The sequence below is a fragment of the Periplaneta americana genome, chromosome 11 (assembly GCF_040183065.1).
Source record: "Periplaneta americana isolate PAMFEO1 chromosome 11, P.americana_PAMFEO1_priV1, whole genome shotgun sequence".
NCBI classification, from domain to species: Eukaryota; Metazoa; Arthropoda; class Insecta; order Blattodea; family Blattidae; genus Periplaneta; species Periplaneta americana.
Genome location: NC_091127.1, coordinates 72,408,335 through 72,430,397, shown reverse-complemented (window position 1 = coordinate 72,430,397; position 22,063 = coordinate 72,408,335).

The following is a 22,063-nucleotide window of genomic DNA, read 5'->3' as shown; positions in this document are numbered from 1 at the left end:
GCGAACACGAGACTGAATTTGATGCTTATTATGGCAGTGTTACTGTTCATTGACTAATGATTTCACAGGATGTACATTGTCTCAATGAAGTGTAAATATAAGGTCTGGCAGTGGGTCTTGATAAATTTCAGCATGCTGTTCAAAAGTTACCATGAGGCTTAGAAATATCAAAATAACACAGGATATGACTTAAAGGATTTAATACCATTGTCATGTCATTATTCTTTTTAAATGACACATTTGAAGTGATCTGCTCGATATGTTATGGTCTGTTGCAATCTTAACCTGAAATTGTTCATAACACGTTGGTTATGACGATTTTGGCAGAACTGTAAAATGAAATAAGATCAGGAAAATTGAACGTTATCTAGGCACTTAAGAACGGCCAATACACTCTGAAAAGGTGTGAAGTGCTGTTTCTGCTAGAGAGTTCCTATGTTTTTCAAGATGAAAATGAGACAGTTACTAGTTATTACAGTACCGGCAAATATTACAGACATTATTAAGAGAAACATTAAACAGGGATTGCCTTTGGTTTCAACAAAAAGGAGCTAAGACTTATACTGACAGAGACACACTGCAGTTGTTGAGAAATTGGCATGAAGTCACAGATCTTGAACTATCACTTTTAAAGTCATATTTTGGTGGAAGAAAACAATGTGTTGTAATTAATAATAAAAAATCTGATATTAAAATTGTTCAGAACGGCGTTCTCCAAGGACATATTTTATATGTAATTACAATTTCATTAATGATATAAATCATAATGTACATGCTAATGGAATGGAATGGAATTTAAGTGACGGGGACACGGATGACCCAGCACTGCGACCTGTTGAGATCTATTGCACTAACCATTAATGTGGAATGAGTTGCGTGCCACAGATCTCCTATGCGCATCAACCTAACCACATGACTCACTAACGACCGGTCCCTACAGCCAACAGAAATCCATATACCATTCCTGCTTCGGCAACTTCCCCCAAGGCCCCCCTGTCGGTCCGAGGCGAAACTCCTCCCCGAGTAGGTCCGCCTCGGGTGCCATTGCAGAAGTCATCCAACGTCGCTTAGCTACATCCCATGGTGACCGGTCGAGAGAGCCAGTATTTCCGGGAGGCCGCTTGTAGAGTGATCTGAAAACCCAGTAACGGGATGATGAGGGAAGGATGATGGGCGAAATAAGGAAGTGGCGAAGATGAGTGGGGTTCCAATCGCCTGATAAAGTTATCTGATATTCATCCATAGGAGTGAGGGAAAAACCCCGAAAAAACCTCACCCAGGCAACTCGTCCTGACCGGGAATACATGCGAAAGTATTACTATATGCTGATGACTCTACCATTTTTAATAACCATAGGAATCTAAACATACTTGAAAGCGAATAATATCTTTATCAATAAGAAGGAAAAGCTTAAAGCAAATTGTCTCGTTTTAAACGGAAGCAAAACTAAATAATTATTTTTCCCTACAATGTTGCTACGGCAGCAGTTATTTTAATATGTTGGACATTGCAGCCCACACGAAACTCACTTGGAAACATCACACTGAACAAGTGTGGAAAATTCTCTAAAACTCTGTATTTAATGAGAAGCTAGAAAGCTTTTCGTCCTTGTAGTTATATGAAAAAAGAACATTTTTTTCGTCTTTTAATAACATTATAGGTCTAAAAATAACATAGGCCTACGGAATTTTACTTTGAGGGAACAGTAGTCACAAAAACAAAGTGTTCGAACTGCAAAAATAGCTATAAGGATCATCAAAAATACCCCTTTCTACGAAACTGCCATCCTCTCTTGAAGAGGGAATAAATATAGGCTGTCACAGGCCTATACAAACTTGAATTTTTATTTGTTCAAGAAAACATTCACAAGTACGTATATTACAAGGAGTAAATTTCACATCTACAACACTATAGGCTACATGAAGACCTGTTTGATATAGGTACATCATTTTAGATGAACTAAGATTAGAGATAATTTTGAAATCATGGCTAATAAAATTCCACGTAAATTATATTACATGAGCAACGAGTAGGTAAATATTTTTATATTAATGAATATTTTAATACTGATTATGAGAATTGTTAATTTTAATATTTGGCATTTGTTTGTAGTTATTTTTGAATAGGTCTAATATACTTTGTGTTCACCGACTGTAATCACAATAAATAAATAAATAAATAACTATATTCGTAAGTTTGTGGGTAGGTAGAAAAACAGATAGACATAGTAGATATACAGATATATTAATTAAAGTACTAAACAACTTTTGTGCGAGATCGTGCGTATTTGCTTGGTTTCCGCACAAAACCAACCCGCGGTAAGTCTAAAATTCCACATTCAGTATTCCCAACCGAACACACATAACAATTTCCCTCTTCTTACCGCTTAAGTGACATATCGATTTTACTGCTATAGGCTTTTAACATATTATTTTTAGAGACGTTCAATATAGTAATAATTATAAATTGGAAACTTACCACTGCAATTTCACCTAAATTGCACTGTTAATTATTGTTTTTAAATATTTGCAAAAATTAAGTAAACTCTACAACTCCACTAAAGTTACTGCATTTCGTGATACATGTAACATTAAGGAAGCCGTTTGTTTTAAGTTCGCATTTATAGACTGGGGGGAAAAAAGACAGAGGTTTATCACGGCCTGCTGGAGTGTAGTAAACACAGAAAACATTTTAAAGCGACAATGTTGAAGATAGATATTTTTGTTTTCAAAAATTGCCGTCATTGAACAGAAACCAAAATGGAGATTTCATTGCAACTAATTAGAAATTCCTCTTTCAGGTATGTAATAAACGATCTTCGCACAAAATAATGTACGATACACGAGCGGTATTTTTCTTTCAATTCTCGGAAATTAAAAAAGCTCAACTACGTTTCGCTTTTTCAAACTATCCCTCGAACATGAAAACTTCAACATACCGCTCTTGTAACGCATATTACTATTCCCTGGACCCTGGTTTTTTCTCGGTTTGGCGGTATCATCTAGTCTAGCCGGCTCGATTCCCAGACCTTACAGCTGCTGATTTGTTTTCAGTGGCGATGCCTCAAACAAACAGTGTTTCAGACCATACCACACTGTATCCAAGATCTGAAGAACAGGAAAGAGAAGTCAAAGAAATAAACTAACCCAATTTTATTGTAACGTTTTATAATTTCAGAGAAAGATTGGAGTAAACCATAAGATATCTACATCACTTGAAAAATGCCATTTTCAAAAATATGACATAAATAAATTTGCTGCATTATTAAAGCCATATCATTCATTTTAGGTGATTATTTAACGACGCCGTATCAACTACTTAGATATTTAGCGTCGCTGGGATTCATTATGGCGAGATGTTATTCGGCGAGATGAAGTGGAGGATTCGCAAAAGATAAACCAGACATTGGCCTTACAGTAGGGGAAAACGACTGAAAACCCAACCAGATAATCAGCCCCAAGTGGGAATCGAACCAACGCCTGAACATAACTCCGGATCGGCAGGCAAACGGCTCAGTCGACTACTGAGCTACACTAGTGGCTCATCTTCTCTGTTATTTGATATTCCTATACCTTACAGCAAATTAGAACAAGCTGAAATTCCTCAGAACAAACTGCCGTATCCTGTACGTATACAATAACCAATAACGATCGGCATTTCCTTGAATTCACGTAAATACCCCCCACTTCCACAGTGCCCACGCTGGAGAGCAGGTAACCGAAAACTACGGACTTTCTATTGGACCAGAAATATGAGTGCTGCTGTGATTTAAGCCCACAACCACAAGACAGATTTCTAGGAAAAGAAATGCAGCGTGGAAAGGCTTAAAAATTTGATCTTATACAGTCGATAAAACTTAGTCATCTGACAAACTTTTAATTCTACAATTTCGTTGTAATAAAATAACATCTTTATATGGCAGACTTACCCATTAATCTGAACATCTGTTATATCTTAAACTTTAGTATCGGTTGCCTTAAGTTATATAATATTTCCTTTTCTCAATTTCCCTTTGTAGATTTTGCACTCCATCAGTGAGTTAGCCGAGTGACTAGCACAGACTAGTATGTTTAAATTTCTAGGTTAATTCATAAGGATTCTTATGTTACCATTATATTCTATTTTTTTTAATGTACCCGAATTCACACATTATGAAAATATGTGCAAGGAAATGCAGACAGAAGTAGCTGAATGTTAATATGATCGAAATACTGTCACGAAAAGAAAATAATGTCACTGTATATTCCAACATGAAATGATAGAAAAATAGAAGTGAATAAAGCAGCCATAATACGTGACATTACTTGCCAAATTACTCGTATGTAAGGTAATTAATTTTTCTACCTAATATAAATGTGCTATGCACAAGATATGCTATCAACATACCACTAATAATGGTGTAGGCCTATTAGGAAATTTCAAATTACTCTGAACATCTCACCCCCAATCCTGAAGCACTAACACTAATAATTTTTACTTGGTTATTTAACGACGCTTTATGAACTACGAGATTTTATTATTATTATTATTATTATTATTATTATTATTATTTATTATTATTATTATCATCATCATCATTATTATTATCATCATCATCATCATCATCACCATCACCATCATCACTATTATTCTGGGGAGAGAGCGAACCCATTGCAGTATGATTACTATGATAGTCTATTGTGCTACTGCCCTTAGCTAGCCAAATGTTCACCCACATGAGCTGTCATGAGGAAGTAAATAAATAGTTAAAAATATATGTATATTTACTTATTTAACTAGCTAGCTAGCGAGTACAAATTAAAATTATAAAACAAAAATGTTTCTAGCCACTACAGTAAGAGCCAGGCTCGTGTACGGTGTGGTCTTAGCCAATAATATAAACATAAAATTTAACAAGGACAGTTTACTAAATACAGCATTAACTTAATGCAAAGCGATACCTAACACACAAGAGCAAAAAAAAAAGAGAAAAAGAGAGAGAAAAAATACACATTTAATATAAGTTAATTTGACAATCAGACAAGCCAGTGACTTTCATTAAGAACATGAATATATAATAATAATACGTGGCGCTACAGCCCGTGAAGGGCCTAGATCGACCAGCCGGCTGCTGGCCTCACGCCCACATGTCGAAGCAGAGGTGGACGATCATCCAACCAGAATAAAGGTATCGTGTGGTTAGGACGATGTTCCCCCCAGCCGTTATAGTTGGCATTCGCAACCGGATTTCGCTACCTATCGTAGCTCCCAAGTGCATCACGATGCTCGGTGGGCACCGGTCCCATACACTGGCCGAAATTTCATGAGAACATTTCTTTCCCCATGAGGACTCGAACCAGCGCGCATTCCGTAACGCGAGTCCTAGGCAGGATGCTTTAGATCGCGACGCCACGGCGCGGGACAAAAACATGAATACAGTCGACAGAAATAAAAAGGTAAAAAACACACATTTGGTAAAACACAGGAGTATAATTAAATATTTATATTAATCATCATATCTAAAAATTCATATACCTAATGCCATTTCTCTGTTACCTAATACCAGTGATGTCAAAGCAAGGGTATTTTTCTGACCTTGATATCGTGCGCGGGCATCAAGAGCTAGATATTGAAGGAGAAAGAATTATGTATATGAATAAGCAGCCTGTTGAATTAAAAAACAGTGGTGTTCAAACTTCAAACAGAACGTGAAATTTTATGTCGTTATTTTTATATGGCTTCTTTCTGTTTGATATTATCTATATTAACTGTAAAACAAAAGTACTAACACCAATTTATTAATATTGCAGTTATGTTTTAAACGTTAATAACATAATAAAGAGTTAAGAAGGAATATTAGTAGTACAACTATACTGTATTAAGTGAATGAAAGACATCATTCATAGAGAAAGTGATATCCGAAAGAAAGAGATTGAGTATGACATGATACGTTGGAATTGATAATGACGGTATCTATAGCCTTGTGTAAGTAATCCATAGATTAATTAAAACAATATTATAGTACAAAGCAAAGTTATCTAGGTGCTGTAAATGTTTTAACTGTAAATAATATTACATAACAAAACTTTTATCGCATTATGCTTTTAAGTTGATTCTGGTGCGCAACTTCCTATCATCAGAATATTAAATTATTTTCTCGAAATCTGTTGAAGTTATAGAGCTGTCGTTTTTACAACGCATGGGCACATACGGTATCTTTTGTTTATGATGTAACAGTAGTTCCTTTGTTAATTCATTTCCTTACAAACATTTTCCATGAGAATATTTTCAAAATTTTCAATACCCTATGTTCAGTAATGTACGTATTTACGATATATTCGTTACGAAAACATTGTTTCAGTACCTGCGAGGCCACTAAATAAACATATCTTAAAATTTCACTTTTCTATAAAGAAAAAGTTAAGAAACTATTGCTTTTGAATAAAAAAGTAAACTTGTGAAAAATGAGCATTAAAATTAAAACTTACATTCTTATAATGCACTTATAGTTATCAGAAAAATCTAAAAATTAACATGGATACAGTTTACTAAGTTCTCTTCCCTTTATCCATTGAATTAGTGCTGGCCATCCCTGTATATAGTTCGACCAAGCGGCATATACTACCACTTTGGTCTGTCTTTTTCCTTTCCGCTGTAAAACGCTCAGGCTCTCCTGAGCTCTAAACCGCACGCTTACAGTTATGGGCATCAGTTGAAATGACTGCCTAATACTATCGACAAACTGCAAATGTTAGGACAAATGGGGATTCCAAAATTGTTTACAATTATACAATCTCCCCAAATTTGATAAAACTACGACTATCTTAGAATAACATATGTATGGATAGGATAACCTATTAAACTCGCGCAACTCTAAGCTGGAAAAATAACAGAGAAAATTAACCATTATTAAGGTTTTAGATCATGCTCCTATCTTATTTTGTGCATTGTTTGAGTAGTGGTTAAAATGTTCTATGTAATACATTCGAGTTGTCATGCTACCGGTTTTGGTTCGAGTCCCGGTCTGGCCTATAATTTTTCATGTAAAATATCCACTGCATAGCGACACTTGTAGTCAACAATACCGAAGTTGGAATATCTTTTTTTTTGCCAAGGTTCTTCGTTTTCCTAATATGTAGGCATATAATGTTTCACATCGTTCCGTCAACTCTCCACTTCGATCTCATTCTTTGGCTAGTCCTGTTACTATTTCATAATCGTTTTACTTCCTCACGACCGTATCGCAGTCTAGTATATGCTGTCACGAAGCTCATTACGTAGTAAATATGCATCCATAGATAGTTGCTAACCACTAGGATCGCTACTATCGCCTTCTTATAGTTAATGTGAAATAGTACCGGCACAGTCTATTATTCCTAGCACCCTCACAACTCAAGCTTCGTGGCTGTATATACTAGACTGTGACCGTATTGCTCTCGTAATGATACACAAGTACCTAGCTTATAGGCGAGTAAATCAAGTAGAGAATAATTTGGACATACTGCTCTTTTAACTGATTTTGAGGTTTCGGTCAAACTCATGAATAAGGTTATGCCAGCATTATTACCCGCTGAACTCCAGTTTGTACAATTACTCGAAAATAGTTTACCTAGCCCAGGTTAACACAATGAGGGTATGCATGCAAACGCAGAGTACATACCAACAAATTCACGAGACCATAATGATGGATTTCTACTCGTATTTTCAGTTGAGGAGACCTGTTAGCATTCTAATTTGCTACGGTTTTAGGGTCACTTTCAAAGATTAAATCCCACCTGAGAGCTTAATAAAACAAAAGTTGCACAGGAACATATTTTTCATTCTGAAATGTGCACTGAGGCGTTCAGAACTAAAGTGAATCAAGTCACAAATTTTCATAAATTGGGTTTAATTCATTTTCTGATTATCTGAAGTTGGATCTTTTCGGAGCAGTAATGAATCAAGTCTCAATTGCAAGCATTCGTCGGTAGGTGTCACCAGTCACTTTTGGCTGGTAGAGCCAGCGAATAGGAATTACAAAGAATGGACACTGAGCGAATTTTCCTGTGTTTTGTTTCTCTGTGCGCCGGCGTTTAGTTCCACATTCAAGCGCTAGAGGTTAGTGTAATCGAGCACACGCTAAGATAATAACTGAGTATAGAGTTGAGACATAGGATCCAAACATGGTCTACCTTATTGCATAATCCAGTAACGCTTTGCTTTAAATAAATTCAAGTTAACACTTTTCCTTATTTCTCAGTGACAAACTCGTTGTAATAATAATAATATAGGTATATGGTTTTACTTCTCATGGGAGTTTGTTTTTCCATTTTCAGCACTATCAAATCATTACATATTTTAATTATTGTTGAGATCAACGTCTCAACTTTCATTATGAAGGAACTCTAGAGTCTAGACATTACAGATAATGACGGATTTATTATTTTATCGGTCCAATTTATTTTATTTGAGTACATAATGTACCTAGATGTATTAATTGTATGTATTATATTTCCGCGTGTCGACTGCTAGCTGGTGTGATGTCAGTGCCAACTCCTGGGAGAAAGCAGTATCTCATTGAAGGTCATTGAAATTAGTCCTGCTACATCAAAGAAGTGTCCATACTTACCTATACGCTGGTAGAACACTGAGTTCTGAATTCACGTCTGGCCTACGTCTATGTTCATTACACAGTGGAGTGGGCCATGAAAATTTTTGCTCTCCTTGGCAACGGTTTGTTGTAGGAGCACATTTTTGTTGTTAATTGATTTGTGTCTTTGTGTAGTTCGCTGTTTCCATCACGTCGGGGTCACCAATATTGTAGTGTGAATACAATATAATAAGTAGACAGTGTATGCGGGATGACATCGTTGAATGTAGGTGCACATTTACTATATGTTACAATTTTTTCATTCAGACCATTGGCTGAGCAGGTTTTAAACATAAACAGACGACGTCAACATGCTACTGTATCTCCGTACAGTCAGAATGAAAAGAGAAATGATACACTGTAGCACATACCTCGTCATCATTGATGGAATTACTAGCGTTGCAGTAAACGACGATATAGTCTAGTAAATTGTCGAAGCTCAATCGTCTTCACCTATCCTGCAGGAAAACACAACTGCACACATTGCATTGCAATTTTACTATGAACGGACCGGGGTTCCTTCGTTCTGTACGATGCAGTACTCGCCAGGTACGGCACGTGCCATATACTCTGATACGAAACAACTTCACTTTTCCTTAAGTCATCCCGCATAAACTGTCTAATAATAAGTAAATCAAACTCAGGAACAGTTTTATTTCTAGTAAGAAAGATACAAATCAATTAAGAACAAAAATGTGCCCCTACAACAAACCGCTGTCAAGGAGAGCTAACATTTTCATGGCCCACTCCGTTGTGTAATGAACACAGACGTAGGCCAGTCGTGAATTCAGAACTCAGAGCCCTACAGGCTCAGATTATTTCTGCAGTGCCTGGGAAAAGTGACATAAGTCAGTTCCCACAAACCTTTTTTGATAATTTATTGATAACTTACGGAACATCTGCTAGCTTGGAAAAAGAGACATAAGTATTTCTCCCATTACAATAATTCATACAGAAAAAAAAATCAAATCGACATAAGCCAGTGTAAGTTGTCAATAAATTATCAAAAAAGGTTTGTGGAAACTGACTTATGTCACTTTTCCCAGGCACTGCAGATTTGTTCACGATGTTCAGAGCCATAATCTATCAAGTCACCAAGCGTTGCATCAATTAACATCACAATTGTTTATATTTTATAAATATAGAATTTCAGATTTGAGCAATAATATTATTAGTAGTGAAATTAGATAATCCACTAGAGCAAGTTAAATTTGTCCTATTATCTCAAAACTACGTCTCATGGACTTGATCCACTTCACGCCTCTGCAAAAAATGTTATTTCTATTTATGTTGAGTCAGCAGTCGGAATACTGGTTAGAACTTCGTGACATTAATAACTTAACGAGACATCACTAAGTCAGCAGATAATGGGCTGGGTGTCCAGTTCCCTTCCCAATGCATTACATGCATTGCTGACTAGTAACAAAATACAAGCCACTTAGCAGCATTTGCTTTGCTGGTTCTATAACAAAGTCTGCAGTTGTATGAAAGCCTGTTCATTCTTTTACGACATCGGAAGAAAGAAGATTCAATACTTCTTAATAATATTAGAGTGAGATACCCTCAATTCACTATATCTGGAAGAGAGATCGCTTTCTAAAGAGGCTTTTAAGACGTCCATCGAACAACGAATTAACTTCTCTCTTCCTTAGTTCACTTACTTCCTATCCTGAAGCCCACCAATTCTGTCCAATCTACAGTCTGATTAAAACTACAACAAACAGAAAGGAAAATATTATAGAGCAGACATGGAATGTGTCGTGGAAACCGATTTCGTCCTTCAAAACTCTTTACGAGAAGTACTTCCTCGTCATGAATAACACGTAAAACATGATATGCGAAGTAGGGATATTTGTTTCGCAAGGAATTCCTTTATCAAATACATTAATTTGCTATGGGAAACAGTGACACTCTGCAGGTAATAAATTGTTTACCAATCCATCAGCCATCATTCTATTATATTACAGTTTGGTCAGAAGCAAATCACAATACGCATAAATAATTTGGGACTCAGTTTAAAAAGATAAAAAAAAGATAAGAAGTTGAAATTATGCAAAATAAACTCTTAAAATATCCGTATTTTAAATTGTACAAAATTCCATGCCCCATAGAACATTACTAAGATCAACTTTCAATATGCAATCTCTTCGTCATAGAAGATTAGCTAGCACATACAGTTCCCTTCTTGAGAAAAATTGTTACAAATAAAGTAGATTCACAAGATAGTTTTCTTTCTAACCACGAATACTATACCGATTCGTTGAATGACAGTGTAACTAAATTAAATTAGAATTTAAAATCTCTAACCTTCGGTCGCAGAAATTTGGATTCTGAACCCTGAAAAATCTCTATCTTACTAGGAAATCAGAGAAGTCTATCGAAAATTAAAAAAATCTATTCTTCCCGCCGTAGTTGTAAATAACGCTGAAATCCCGTTTAGTGAAAGTGTGAAAAATCTGGGTCACAGACTAAACATGTATGCAAAAAAATATTTTCTATACTGCACTCACTTCGACGAATAAAAAATTTTCTTCCTCTTAAATTAAAATAAATCTTAATCCAGACACTTATCATGCCATAGTTCGACTACTGCTACGTTTTATTAAGTGACTCCAGCTATGACCTGACCCAAAAATTACAGCTGTCCATAATACTTGCTTTAGGTTTATATGCAACATTCTTCTCTATGATCACATCTCACAGTCTTTCAATGAATTGTCTTGACACCGGCTGGCTGACAGATGCAGTTTGCATTGCCTTTCTCTTCTCTATCAGATTTTGCATACTTGAACCCCTGAATACCTTGCATCATGATTTCATAATCTATCCACACATCACAATCTAACGTATACTCAGTCACAATACGACATACTATACATAGTCCCTCTCCACAGAACTTCCGCGTATTCTTCATCTTTTATAACAGACACTATCAGTTCTTGGAATTCATTACCTAGAGATGCTAGGGGCTGCCCGACATTAAACGCTTTGAAGTTCAAAGTAAAACATCTTATTTTAAAACACACAGTATTCCGGGGTATATATTAGAATTCACAATTGTAACTAGTTTATAAAGTAATCATGTAATTTAATTTGTCATCTAGTTTAAGTAGTTAAGTTCGTTAATTCTCTGGCTTATGAATATTTTTCTGTTTCGATTATGTCGTAGGTATAACTTTCTTCTATATTAATATTATATAATACCATGTATTTTCTTTTTATCCTTTGGTTCAATGGAAGGGAAGGCCTCACAGCCTTACCTCTGCCAGAAAAAATAAAATTATTATTATTATTATTATTATTATTATTATTACTATTATTATTATTATTATTATTATTATTATTATTACTAAAGGAAAATGTACTTTTCCAAATCACAAGCTCAAGGACTTCACTGGGTTCACGCAAAAGTTCGTAGCGTTTTTTTCGCCGTGACAATAGTATATTGTAATATAAGTGTTGAAAGGCACTCATTGCGCATCCGAGTGTGATTGGTTGCAACCAGAGGTTTACCGATACAAGCATGTCGTAATGTAAGTCATTTTTTATTGATTATAATTTATTTTAATTTAATGTTAAGGATAACGAGAACTAGAAATATCTAATCAATTAGTAGTTGTTCATATGTTTGTATAGTTATGCGTTAGTGTGTTGTTACTTGTTGTTGATTTTATTAAAATCATTCAGAAAATCGATGATACGAAGATTAAAGATCTCTTCAGACGAGGCCACTTTCAGGGCGCATTAGTGGTGCTGCTAAATTTTTGTAGATAATTATTCAGTCTTCCAGTGAACATGGACGTAGAAGAAAATGTGCTTTTGGCAAATTTGTTCATACGGAGAAAGGATACACATAAAAATATAAAAAGAGTTTGAGTCCATCCATTAGTTTTGGAAAGACTGAATCGAGGACTATTCCATACCTTGTTTGATGATTTACATCAGGATGATAACAAAATATTCATTTAAAATTACGCAAATGAGGAACGATATGACATAACACATATGTTTGTTTACTTTTTAAGAATTCAAAATTAAATACAGAATGTTAAAAAAACATCCAATATTTTAGAAGGTGATAGTATACATCAAAACAAGCAAAAAAAGGCTAATAAACATGGTTCCTACAACACATACTTTCTGAGATCTGAACACTTGTTCATAGGAGGTGCTAAATGTGACGTCCATTTATGGCAATGCAGTTTTCAGTCCTACAATACAGCAGACTACCAGATAATCATACCGTAGTTGATGGAATACTGTCGTCGCAAGGAATACTGAAAACAAAAGTTTCGTTGGAGATATGAGCAGGGTTCAGCAGAGATGGTGTTGTGAATTTTCGTAATCAGCATGTATGGGCTGATGAAAATACTCATGCAGTTTAAGAAATAAACATCAGCACCGATTCTCAATCAACGTATGGGCAGGCATTCTTAGCGATAGATTAAGGGCCATACGTACTACCACAGAGATTAACTGGGGCTCGTTATCAGGACTTTCTTATTAACGTATTGCCTACCTTGCTGTAGTATGTGCTATGTCAGCAAAGGCTACAGGTATGGTTCATGTATGATGACACATCAACACATTTTCTCAGTAATGTGCGTGAACACCTGACGCTGACATTTCAGGGCCGCTGGATTGATAGGGGAGGCCCCACACCTTGACCTGTTCGTTCCCCAAACATAAATCCCCTAGACTTTTGATTATCAAGAACAACCAGGTCAATTTCAATGAGTGCGTGATTCCTTACGCAGAAGGACAGAGGAATGCATTGCCATGAATGGATGTCACATTGAGCACCTCCTACGAACAAGTATTCATATCTCAGAAAGTGTGTGTTGTAGGATGCATGCTTATTAGACATTGTTTTCTTGTTTTGATGCATACTAACACCTCCTAAAACATTGGATACTTTTTTACACCCTGTATAATACGCAGGAAACATGAAACCAGTCATAGCACGTATGAGTAATTCAACCAATATACTAGAAATAGGTTTCTGTAGGGTAATGGCAAAGTCAAAGGCCGTGATGTAATTGAACCCAGTTCGAACCTGAGATTAGATAATTTTTCATCTCTTTGTTAATATTTTATTTAGTACATTATTTTAGATGCGTTATTTTATTTTAACATGAAATAAAGGGGATTTCACTACATAAATAATAGAATTATATCTGTAATTCGCACTAGTTTAGCAATTTAGTAATCTATGAATTATTATTATTATTATTATTATTATTATCATCATCATCATCATCATCCTATATTATTCTGTCGTGACATATTTTTCTAATTAAGTCTATACACTGTCATGACGGTGCAGGGAATTGGTGGCCCAACAGTCGTCCGTTAGCGCCACTAAAATTTGCCTCGTCTGAAGGGACACTAATTGAAAATTATAATGGAATTTGACGGAATTAAGATTTTGGAGGAACTCCACCTATGGTGGTTGAAATGCGACTAGTATAAGGAATGATTTGCTGCCTGAGAAATCTAAAAAACGGTATGAGAGAAAATGTGATTTATTCACAGCTTGGTGCAAAAAGAAAAATTTCAGGAAAATTAGTGAGAATATGATGTTGGCGTATTTTCTGGATAAATCGAAGGTAATGAAATCTTCAACATTACGATCTATTTATTTCATGTTAAAGTCTTCGTTATATCTGAGTCATAGGGTTAATATATCGAGGTTTGGAAGTTTGATCGCCTTCTTGAAAATAAAATCATTTGGATATGTAGCAAAAAAGTCGAGTGTTTTCACAAGAGATGAGATAAGTAAATTTTTGGTGACAGCTCCTGATACAGAATATATAGCTATAAAGGTTGGGCATGGTTGGCGCTTGTAGCAGAGATGAACTTGTCAAGATTGAAATAGACGATATAGAAAATAAAGACAGTAGTGTCGCAAAGTTACTTTGCAGCACTAATCTTCAATTGTTTTATTCCAGTGTTGCTAGGCTGCTACTTTCAGTTCTACAATTAGGTACGTATTAGTTACATTTCGATATGGTTGTATAAAAACGTTATTTGAAATGAATAAAACAGAAATTAATCAGTAACATAATTTCCTACATTATGTAAGATTCTCTGCCAATGCTTGGGTAGTTTTTCGAATCCGCGTCTGAAGAAATCTGCTGGTTTGGAGTTAAAGAAGTCGTCAAGCCTAATTTGTGAAGCATCTTCCTTACCAAAGGACTTCCCTTGAAGATTTTTGGGTAGAGAACGTAAAAGATGAAAATATGAGGGTGCAAAATTGAAAGAATTTGGGAGATGTGGGGTCACCTCTCATTGCTCCTGGATAGCTGCATTTGTCATGTTAGCAGAGTGCTGGCGTACATTATCGCGTTGCAGCAGCACATTATACAGTCTTCCCTGTAGTTTCTCTTCAATTGCGGCCGCAAGGCGTCTGGGTTGTTCGACATAAATGTCAGCAATTATAGTTACATTCCTACGAAGCAATTCGTAGTACACGACGCTTTCTTTATCCCACCATATGCATATCATCATCATCATCATCATCATCATCATCATCTGTAGTTGGACACAAAGTTTCGTACGGGGTATTGTAACCATTTTCTTACGGTGCTTTCTCCGATGGCATTCTCCCCGTATACGGCACAAATGTTTCGAGCAGTCTCCGCTGCATTGTTTCTCTATTAAACAGATGAATATGTAGGAAGTATTTTCATTTTTCCACTTGACACTACATCTTCTTTAGCCCACAGATAACGCAAACTTTCTTCAAATCTATAAAATTCAAGGCGTATTTACAACCACAACATTTCAAATGATAAATGACAAACATTAATCTAACAACGCAGTATTATGGTAACAAATAAAAACTCTACGAACTTATTCATCAACCTAATAGAAAAAGGAGCATCTTCTGCATAAGGAAGTAACTAGTGAAGTGCTTCATGTGCAGTATGGCATTATATTGGGCAGAAACATGGAAATTGCAACAAAGTAAAGAAGAACGACTAAAAGCATTTGAAATATTAATTTAGAGAAGAATGGACCGTGTGAAGTGGACAGACAAAATAAGAAACGACGCTCTATTAAAAAGAGTGGGCGAAGAAAGAATAGTGTCGAAACTAATAACGAAGAAAAAAATAAATTACTTGGGTCACTGGCTAAGAAGGAACTGCCTACTGAAGGATACATTAGAAGAAATGGTGAACGGGAGAAATTTTCGGGGCAAAAGAAAATACCAGACGATTGACAACATTAAGATATATGGATCGTTTGCGGAGACTAAGAAGAAGTTCGAAAATAGGAAAGATTGTAGTAAACTTGGTTTACAGTGAAAGACATGCCCTTCAGCAGAAAATTATGAATGAATGAATGAATGAATGAATGAATGAATGAATGAATGAATGAATGAATGAATGAATGAATGAATGAATGAATGGACCGAGTGGATGATCAAGGACAGTCACAAGAATTCAACTCTAATTAGAATGTTGTCTCTTGTAATACAATAAATTATTTGGATAATATCGAATTATTTTCGGGGACGGATGATGCAGTTAAAACACAAATTTACTACAAATGGATAATTAAGTAGATACTATTCCCTGGCATTACATTTTGATTTCTCATTATTATTATTATTATTATTATTATTATTATTATTATTATTATTATTATTATTATTATTATTATTATAAATTCTATTGCAGCATTGTGTTTTGTTTATGTATTACTTACTTTTGTAATGGAGTTATTTATGTGAAGAAAGTGCTTTTATAATAGTAATTACAATAATGAATTAATAGTTTAGGCAGTAATTTCTCCAGTCCTGTAAGGATATGCTCTTATGACGTATTTGTTTACTTTCAAATAAGACTTAATTACGTTAATTAGTAGTTCAGCCAGTAATTTCTCCCGGTCTCGTAAGGCTGTGCTTTATGGCGTGTCTGTTTAGTTTCAAATAAGAATTAATTAATTAGTAGTTCAGCAAGTAATTCCCCCAGTCTCGTAAGGTTGTGCTTTATGACGTGTCTGTTTACTTTCAAATAAGAATTAATTAATTAATTAGCAGTTCAGCCAGTGATTTCTCCACTCTCGTAAGGATGTGTTTTTATGACGTATCTGTTTACTTTCAAATAAGAATTAATTAATAGTTCAGCCAGTAATTTTTCCAGTCTCGTAAGGATGAGTTTTTATGACGTGTCTGTTTGCTTTCAAAAATGAATTAATTAATTTGTAGTTCAGCCAGTAATTTCCCCAGTCTCGTAAGGTTGTGCTTTATGACGTGTCTGTTTGGTTTCAAATAAGAATTAATTAATTAGCAGTTCAGCCAGTAATTTCTCCAGTCTCGTAAGGTTGTGCTTTATGACGTGTCTGTTTAGTTTCAAATAAGAATTAATTAATTAGCAGTTCAGCCAGTAATTTCTCCACTCTCGTAAGGATGTGTTTTTATGAGGTATCTGTTTACTTTCAAATAAGAATTAATTAATAGTTCAGCCAGTAATTTATCCAGTCTCGTAAGGTTGTGCTTTATGACGTGTCTGTTTAGTTTTAAATAAGAATTAATTAATTAATTAGCAGTTCAGCCAGTAATTTCTCCAGTCTCGTAAGGTTGTGCTTTATGACGTGTCTGTTTAGTTTCAAATAAGAATTAATTAATTAGCAGTTCAGCCAGTAATTTCCCCAGTCTCGTAAGGTTGTGCTTTATGACGTGTCTGTTTAGTTTCAAATAAGAATTAATTAATTAGCAGTTCAGCCAGTAATTTCCCCAGTCTCGTAAGGTTGTGCTTTATGACGTGTCTGTTTACTTTCAAATAAGAATTAATTAATTAATTAGCAGTTCAGCCAGTGATTTCTCCACTCTCGTAAGAATGTGTTTTTATGACGTATCTGTTTACTTTCAAATAAGAATTAATTAATAGTTCAGCCAGTAATTTATCCAGTCTCGTAAGGTTGTGCTTTATGACGTGTCTGTTTAGTTTTAAATAAGAATTAATTAATTAATTAGCAGTTCAGCCAGTAATTTCTCCAGTCTCGTAAGGTTGTGCTTTATGACGTGTGTGTTTACTTTAAAATAAGAATTAATTAATTAGTAGTTCAGCCAGTAATTTCTCCAGTCTCGTAAGGTTGTGCTTTATGACGTGTCTGTTTAGTTTCATATAAGAATTAATTAATTAGCAGTTCAGCCAGTAATTTCTCCACTCTCGTAAGGATGTGTTTTTATGACGTATCTGTTTACTTTCAAATAAGAATTAATTAATAGTTCAGCCAGTAATTTTTCCAGTCTCGTAAGGTTGAGTTTTTATGACGTGTGTGTTTGCTTTCAAAAATGAATTAATTAATTTGTAGTTCAGCCAGTAATTTCTCCAGTCTCGTAAGGATGAGTTTTTATGACGTGTGTGTTTACTTTAAAATAAGAATTAATTAATTAGTAGTTCAGCCAGTAATTTCTCCAGTCTCGTAAGGTTGTGCTTTATGACGTGTCTGTTTAGTTTCAAATAAGAATTAATTAATTAGCAGTTCAGCCAGTAATTTCTCCAGTCTCGTAAGTTTGTGCTTTATGACGTGTCTGTTTAGTTTCAAATAAGAAATAATTAATTAGCAGTTCAGCCAGTAATTTCTCCACTTTCGTAAGGATGAGTTTTTATGACGTGTGTGTTTACTTTCAAATAAGAATTAATTAATAGTTCAGCCAGTAATTTATCCAGTCTCGTAAGGATGAGTTTTTATGACGTTTGTGTTTACTTTCAAAAATAAATTAATTAATTTGTAGTTCAGCCAGTAATTTCCCCAGTCTCGTAAGGATGAGATTTTATGACGTGTGTGTTTACTTTCAAAAATGAATTAATTAATTTGTAGTTCAGCCAGTAATTTCTCCACTCTCGTAAGGATGTGTTTTATGACGTATCTGTTTACTTTCATATAAGAATTAATGAATAGTTCAGCCAGTAATTTCTCCAGTCTCGTAATGATGTGTTTTTATGACGTGTCTATTTACTTTCAAATAAAGATTAATTAATTAATTATAGTAATTAATTAGTAATTCAGGCAGTAATTTCTCCAGCCTCCTGAGGCTGTGTAGAGACAAGTGTTCTCAGGATGTTAAGCTTGCTCCGGATTTTCACTTTCTAACATAGGCATAGGCATAGGACTTAGAGCAAATTTACCCCGATTACATTCTGAACCCTTTACTTCTCTCCTATACAAACGATTGAATCGAGTGAATCCATTCATTATGTGCAATTGAACCGTAAGGGAAAAGGAATCATTCTGCCGAGCCCGACAATGGACTATTGTAATCCGATACTATCTCAATCTGGCAGCACTGCACTCAGAAACTAAGAAACTGATAGCGGCAACTTAGCAATAGTCAGTTCGTCTCTCTCAAGTGCCGAAGAAGAAAGAGGAGAGAGAATGGATTATAGCAGAAGTGGAATCGGTCAGAGTTCGCCTTTTTTGTCATGATATATATTGACACATGAAACAACAGGACGTTTCGGAAGACCAGGCATACCTATTTTCGTTCTGTATATGATGGACGGATTACATGTTTAAATTAGAACAAATCAATGAGCAAAAATGTTATTCTTGGCTTTTTTCATTGACGTTTCCTTTGACTGTTAATTGGAGATTCCACTGAAAATCATGAAAATTTTCAAAATAAACATCATTGGTTATTTCACTTCTTTAGAACACGTATTTTCATACGCCAAATGGATTTAGTTCAATTCTGATTACAAATATATTCAAATCCATCAAAGATTTTTCTTTTTTCAAAATTTCTGCTACAAATCTAGTAACTTTTTTTTTCTACATTTTGGTCCCTAAAGTTACTAGATGAATGTAACGGAGGAGAATTTTAACATATATAAATATTAATTTTACTTTCAAATCCATTTTTCCGTAAGTTTACTTTTCGCGATTAAACACAAACTTTTTTATCCCAAATATTAATCAATCTGGATGAAATTTTTACTGCCAGTATTTATGAGGTAGCTGCATGTTTATATGCATTTATTTTTTAGAAATGCTCTTAGTTTATTTTATTAATATTTTATTTTACGAACTATAGAAAAAATAACGTTTTTAAAATTTCAAAAAATTTTTGAAAGCGAATAAATGAGATATTTCATAAAATGAATGCATAGAAATGTTTCTCTATGTCTTGTGGATGTAACAAAAAAAAGAAATTAAAAAACTGAGATATTTTACTGAAAACTTGAGTTTGAAAATATTTCTAAAAATAATATAAAAAAATAAAAACTCAATAGCCAAAAACCTTTGGGAGTTTGGACTTTGTTAGTCCTTTATATAGTAAACATGCTCTCAAAATTTGATTGAAAAATGATTAGGGAAAAAGCTGTCATTTTCAGCAGTGTCTCCCCAGCTTCTACAACACGCAATTGAAGGATTCAGAGCCATAGTGGGCCAACCGACATTTATTAAAAACGGAGAAAGGAAGGGTTAAAGTTAAGTGAATACCATAGTTTAATGATGATTGGCATATCATTCAGTTTGAATGTGTATACTTTATATTATTTGCTATATGTTTCCATTGAATTATGGTAATAACTTCATTTTAACCCTTGTTTCCTAAGGTTTTAGTAAATGGCGCTTGGCCCACTATGGTTCTGAACCCTTCAATTGTAATGAATGGCTTGAACTTCTTCATTAAAAAATGTTACAGATAACAAGTAGTGCTTCGTGTCTTATTGCCAAGTATTTAGTATTGGTAAGGTAATCACGCAAGTGAAGTGGGTAGGCATTAGATACACACACAGTATTGGGAAGTAAGAATTGTGTGTTTTTCTGTGTTCATGTTGTGTTAGTAGTTATTTTGCTGTAAAAATTACATTTCATGATAATAAATAGCTCTATGATTTCAAGGCACTAAAAAGATAATGTTCTGAAACCTAACATATGCAGACAACGCATATCATACAAAATACAATAAAAGAACAACAGAGATAACAAGACTGAAATAAAAGTGAGAAAAATTTACAAGCTTCTGAAATATAAAAAAAAAAAACACATCAGATACTATAAAAGCCCCACAAAATGAGGTTTTCTTTCTTTATTCACAAACATGTATTAGAATGTAAATACTTTTTAAAATACTGAATCATCAGATTAAATTATTAAATCACCAAATAATAAAGGCACAAATATTATCAGTTGATCGGTATTAAAATATTTAATGAAAAGGTAACTAACACAAGCTACGGAATCAAAAACTTAAAACACTTCCATTCATAATTTTCCTTGCAATACGTAGGTAGTAGAGATGAACAACGATCGAGAAAAACGAGACTAACAGTGCCCACAAAGCCGAAAACCCGCAAGATAATGTTGTATACGTCGCGCCCTTCACGTAAAGACTGGTTGTGAGTGTTCCGAGACTCGATATTGTGATCAAGTCCCGAAGGCAGCAGTTGTTTATACCTGACTGAACTTTCATCTACTTTGACAACTGTTATGTATGTATAAACAATCAAGTAGCCTATTTGAAACATCTCTACCTTTCAGTGTATAATAATCCGTTCCCCAGTCTTTATTTAATTACTAGGCCCTTATTAAAAGGCTAGGAATTTTCTTTTCATATGTTTTAGATCAAGTTTGCAGTCTCAAGTAAAAAATAGTAATGTCATGTTTTATGTTTCTTGGAAATGCAAATTTATTTGAGAATTTTTTTTATTAAATATAACCATAGATAATATCATAATATAATAGAACCAGCACATTTTCATAAGAAAAATACTGTTTTTTTTTTTTTGTCTTTTGTCTCATTTAAGCATTTATGTTATTTATTTCAATGATGTATGTTATTCAAAGTTACGAAATCTTTCCACGCCGACCAAATGCTATCTCGAGAATGACGAGCGAGTCTCGAAGCGCAGCGGCAATGACGTTCCGAGACTCGAAAGACAAATGCAACGAACACAGCGAGCGAGAGCGGCAGTTAGTTTTGTCACAGTCTAATATATAGTTACGTAGCTCAATACGTAGTAAATATGCATCCATAGATAGTTTCTCACCACTAGGATCGCTAATATCGCCTCATTACCAACAATGCGAAATAGTACCAGCATAGCCTATTGTTCCTAGCACCCTCACAACTCTAGCTTCGTGACTGTATACACTAGACTGTGGTTTTGTTCAACTTTAGTAGGTAGCAACAATCTTCTCCAAATTATCCACTGTCAGACTGTAATTTGTCTGTTAATAACATTTTGTCAGCGGATCAAGAACGCACTATAGAGAGATTAGGAGCGCGTAATTAATTTTACATAGCTTTTACACTTTAAACAATTTATTTTACTTCCTCTTTAACATAAAAAGATAATATTTGATCTGAAAACCTAACTACACTTCTGAATAAAACAAGACGACATATTTAATGTTAACTTTTCAAATTCAGTGTTACCGTTCTGTGATTCAGCGCATGTACACTGGATTCCATTAGTGCTATCTCGTTTCTTA